Below are 5,825 nucleotides of genomic sequence, written 5' to 3' on the forward strand. Positions count from 1 at the left end.
ACTGAACATGCACTGACATGCAACTGAGTTAACTGATGTATTCTATAGTTGCATTATGAGTTAATAATTTGTTTAACAACTCATCATTAGTTTATTTGCAGTTAGACTAATTACAACTAGTTTAACCAAGTCAAACTGAACACAACTCCATCAACTCTACAATCGACTCCACCAAACTCAACTGATTGAGTTCTAACTGAATTCATGCATGCAACAACTCAACTAACTCATAAGAAAAGCGTACTTCCTTCTGACAGCTGCATGGGCCACATCTGTAGCTCAAACTGAAGTGCTCCAAGAGAATAAGATCAAGTTTATAGTCTAGATATTATTATGAGACAATAATATTTGACTTCTCTATTTTGGACAGCCAGTCTAAAAATAGACTTTGATCACTCCTGCTATGGTCACTCCTACTGTGATCACTCCTGTTGTGGTCACTCCTGCTGTGATCATCCCTGCTGGGATCCAAAATAGAACTTGCGCCATAATTTTCCTGCGGGCCCTTAGTGAAGGCGACTCTTTTCACTAAGCTCCATCATCTTGTTGCAATCTCAACAGAAGAAGGGTTACTACATCAAGCATTCGTTGAAGAGGGCTACATCAATATCTCATCAAAGGAAAGGCTTAAGAGAAAGATTAGAAGTAGGTTGTTGTTCTCTCTTGGAGGAGATTTGAAGGCTCATTAACTTTTGAAGGAAGTATCGAAGGGTCTTGGTATAATCACTCTTGGAAGTTGTTATTGAAGTCTCTTTGCAGATCTTGAAAGCCTCAAGATAGCTAGAGACATCATCAGAGAAGGGAAGACTCTTGATCATCATGTAAGTATCATAATATTACTTTATCTCTGAATGTACAGATCATATGGGTTCTTTCTACAAGGAAAGCAATAAGCTCATTGGCTCAGCAAATTTCCTAGCATGGAAGAAAAGGATTGATTTAGCACTTACAAAACATAAGTTAATGGAATATGTTCTCCTTGAAATTACTAAACCTAGCAAAGACAAGACTCGAGAACTAGCAAAATACAAGAAAGGAGAAGTAAGGGCACAAAGGATCATTCTTGAATCCATTAAGGATCATCTTGTTCCATTTGTTTCTAATTTTAAGACTTCTAAGGCTATGTATGACAAGCTAGTAAATTTGTACTCTATAAGTACATCAGGTCAAAAGATGTCTTTGAGAAATAAACTATATAAAATGAAGAAATCAAAGGATGAGGATATGGCCTCCTTTCTAATGAAGATTTCTCAAATAAGAGATCAATTGCAAGGGCTTGGGGAGACAATTTTTTATTCTAAAATGACCATATGTGTACTAAATGTCTTGCCACCAGAATGGAGCAGTTTTGCAACTAGCATTTACTCTAAGAAAGACTCAACTCCTTTTGATGAGTTGTGAGCTCAATGCATCTTGGAAGAAATGGGCATCAAGGCAAAGGATGACATCGAATCAAATGAGCAGTCTCAAGCCTTTATTGCAAGGACCAAAAAACTGAAGAAGGGAAAGTTTGGAAAATCCAAGAAGAAGCCAGATATGTCCAAGGTTCAATGCTTTGGATGCAATGAATATGGACACTTTAAAAGGGATTGTCCAAACAAGCAAAACAACAAAAGAAAGGAAAGAAGAGAAGCTCACACAATTGAGAAGGAGTCACAGAAAGAAGAAGTCAAAGACCTTTACTATTGAAGATGGCATCATCTCTGTCAGGTTCTTAGTGAAATTGGTTTTTTCTTTAGAATAGCATGTTTTGTTGTTTACTCTAGAAGAGTTTTTGATTTTCTATGGCATCATAGATAGAAGCATGTGATAGTGGCATATTTAGACTCTACTTAATTGAGTTTCTTTGTAGAAATAATCTAGTCTTTCAAGAATAAGAAACTTGGGACCACTTTGCATAGTGTTCATTCATAATTTGTCTAACATTATGTTAGAGGTAGCCATTTTTCTAAGGTGGATCATCAAGATCCTATAAAAGCCATCATTTTGGAAGGTTCTTGGAAGAAGCATTATGACAAGGATAGTATACATTCCATATAGTATGGAAATAATACTCTTAAAGGATGAAAGAATGCAATTGGTCAAGTTGTAGGCTCATTCAAGGGCATATAGCTAGATGATTGTATAGAAGCATAAGAATGCATATTTGAAGTAATTTTTCTTTTAGGTAGGATTCATATGTACAGAATCTTGTAAAAGAAGTTGGTCATGAGAATATGTTTGGTAAGTCTTCTCTATGGCTATATGATGCTTAAAAGAAGAATTTGACTTACTCTAGAATGAATAAAAGATCAAGACTTTCTCACTAGATTATATAGAATAATGATCAACATCAAATATAGTCTTTGGAAGAAAATTACAACTTGGTAATCAAGTCCGATCCTTTAGCACTTTGAGAAATGAAAGAAGATTTGTGTGGAGATGGACCATGAGGATGTTGATGATGAGAAAGTTGTCACGATGAGGTAAGTTTAAATATTTTGTTATTGGTTATTCGGTTAACATATTATTTTGCTACCTAGAAGGACATTACAGGAATATGAGAAGAATGTTGAGGCAAGCTCAACATATGATATTTGGAAATTATGAAGTCAAGAAGTTTTTATCTTGGGATTAAAAGGTAGTAGTGCGAGAAGATAACTTGAAGGTCAAGTTCGTACAACAACTACGAGATCACTTTCATGAAGAAGTTGTGCTCAGCTTGAAGTTTGGAAGGGCTCAATATAATGCCTTCATTGATAATGATAAGATGAAAGTGATGTGCTAGATTGATGACCTGAACCTTGTCACAAGATTGAAGAAAGAAGATGTCTCCATGATACCCAAGAAGGAATCAAGCTCGATATAATGAGATGCGAAGGAAAGAGGGAGCCACGCAACTATCTCCATAAAGAACAAGTAGTTGATACTTGATGAGCCCCAAAAATGTACAATTATTTGGGCTCATTCAACCTCCTAATTTGGCTTAGTCCACCATTCTCATTTGTTTATTGCATGTTTTTTATTATTTTTATGTTAATAGAGTGAATTTGGTTAGTCATAATGCCAACAAGTCTAATGGGTGCTTTGTATAGCCTTTTTGGTCAACTTGGAGACAAAATTGAAGGTCTTAATGAGCACTTGGCAGCCAAATTCGTGGGAGAACAAGCTAGAGGATTTGTAGGAAGGTTTCCCCCTCATTTATGGACCCTTACCTCGAATTCTCCACCATCAGCTCAGAGTTCAAAGGCCACCAAGTCAATGAGCACAAGGGCAGCCAAGCAAGTCAAGTAGGACTGCTATTAACTATAAGACTTGGGCAGCCAAGTCCCTAAACTTTAGGAGGATTGTTGGGTCCTCAAATTGTATAAATAAGAAGGCTTAGGGCCTCATTTGGGTTAGCTAGTTGGTAGTCATTTTGTAGCTAGTGGTTAGTCATCTTTGTTAGCTAGTTAGTCATTTTGTTTTAGCCATTAGTTAGCTAGTTTGTAGTTCGATTTTTATGCAGTAGATTAGCTTTGCTTTCAGCTCATGCTCGAGTTCTTCTTGTGGACAGTTTTGATGTAACTTTTCATTTCTTGATTAAAAAATATGGATCCAGCTTTGCACCAGCTCTAAATCGCTCTTGGGAGGCTGTAGTTCTTGGGGTTGGGCCCATCTCAAGCGCCCAGTACCTCCCTTGTTTATCTTTATGTGTTTGCTGCGTTCTTGAAATAAAATCTGCTCTTTAGATTTAATTCGTGCTTTGTTACTTAGGTTTCTTTTGATGGTTCAAGTAGCTTTTCATGTTTATAATAGATTGGTAGGAGTTTGTTATGCATTTAGATCTTTTGGCATGTTCTTGCTCACATGATGTATATGGTTCTCTTTCCAAACAAAGCTCTTGTTTATTCATTTCATTGACAGTTGGATTGAGTTAGCTAGGACTTGGTTTGTTTGCAAGAATTCATTGATTCATTTGAATGAGCATTGTGCAGGGCATCTCTATCACCTCCATCACCTCCTCGTTCATCTGAGCCTCGTCCAGATCAGCTCCTCCATCACCAAGTCTGTTTCCTTATCTCCCATATGCTCTTTTGCCACGTTACCCTACCTTCTTCTCCATTGTTGTCTCAACTACCTTAAAGCCAAATAGCCTTCCACATATCATCTCATCACTCCATCCATCAATTCCTGGGTCACTTCAGACCTCCATCCTACCTCCATAACCATCCATGCATCTTCCATCAACCATCCATCCTCAAAAATCCAATTCGTAAACATCCTGTAGAAGAATTACAGAACATCCTATAGAAGACTTACAGAACTTCCTGTAGAAACCCCTGCAGACTTCCTGTAGAAGTTCATAAACACGGTTGCATGGCCTCCAGACTTTGTGAAACTCTCAGAAAGATGCTAGGGATCCCTTAGGCCCTCTCTGTACCATCCCAACCTTTCCCAAAGCATTTCATCCCTTGATCCATCCCTGCACAGTGGAAAACTAGTTAGAAGCACATGCATGGTAATTTCAACAACTTAAGCAAAAATAAAAAAACATGTTGTCTTCAGATAGTGATAACTTAGACACATGCATTTTACCTTCCTAGAAGTAATGGCATCTCTTCTCATAGTTTGCATTCTCATTTTTTTCATCAGTAGGACTAGTTGGCAGAATTAGGGTTTGTTAGGGTTTGCTAGGGTTTGTGTTTCTTTTTGGCTTTCAATTTCTTTTCGCAAGTAGATTAGCTTCCTTTGAGTTAGCTTTCGTCCATCAGTTAAAAAGCTTCTTCTAAGAGCTCATAGAAGTTGGCTTGAGCCCCTAGCGGACTTGTGTCAGCTGACCAAGTGACAGCTGCGGCAAGAGCTAGTACTTGTGCATACAGCACCGTCGCTTCCAAGTTTGTTACGAACTATCGGGTTGATAAAATTAAAGAAGGGAGTTCCAGGAGTTGTAGCATTATTGCTACAATACTGGGGCCCACCATCTTTTTGGCGCCGTTTCCGGGGAAGCGGCAGAGTATTGGTGATTGTTGCTATTCTTCTATTTTCTACTACAACCTTCTGCTAAGTAGTTTATTTCATTTCCATTATGCAATTTCATTTATGCAAAAGTAGATTAGCATTTCTTGCTTTCATAGATTAGCATTTCAATTTCGCAATTTCATTTCTGCAAGCGTAGATTAGCATTTCACTTCCGCAATTTCATTTCTTCAAGCGTAGATTAGAATTTCAATTTTGCAAGCGTAGCCTAGCATTTCATTCCTGCAATTTCATTTGAGCAAAATAGATTAGTCCTTTCCTGCTTTCATTTCAATTCCGCATGTTCATTTTAGCAAGATAGTTAGTTGCAGTTCAATTTATTTCAGTTTTGCAGGTAGAAGTAGAAAAAAACAAAAAACAAAAATCAACCAAAAAGATTTCATTTCATGCTTTGTAGGAGTAGAGATAAGTTAGAAAAATGATTGCACAACACCCCCACTGCTTCACACAACCAACGTTCTTCTTCGATGGCTGTGATGAAAGAACCCCTGGGTGGACATCAAGACATATCTGAAGAACCTCTAGGGGAGAAGAAGAAGAAACATTCCTCTGAAGCAAATGGCTACAAGTAGAGATGTTGGGAGCAACATCTTGTCCAAAGATGAATTTGAAAATCAGATCAAAGATTTCAAGAGTGATATGAGGCAGTTTCTTGCCATACAACTGGATACCTTGCGGATCCAAAAGAAGCAAGAGGAAGCCAAGAGGGCTTTGGTCATCTTTTGTCCTAGGTGCCTTAAAAAGCATCCTAGGAACGAATGTCCAATGCACTCCCTAGAAGTGTGTTTTGTATGTGAAGAATACCATCCTACAGATCAGTGCCCTTC

Source organism: Pinus tabuliformis, chromosome 3_1 (assembly GCF_031772625.1).
Source record: "Pinus tabuliformis cultivar Carrire ecotype Pingquan chromosome 3_1, CPIR1, whole genome shotgun sequence".
Taxonomy (NCBI): domain Eukaryota; kingdom Viridiplantae; phylum Streptophyta; class Pinopsida; order Pinales; family Pinaceae; genus Pinus; species Pinus tabuliformis.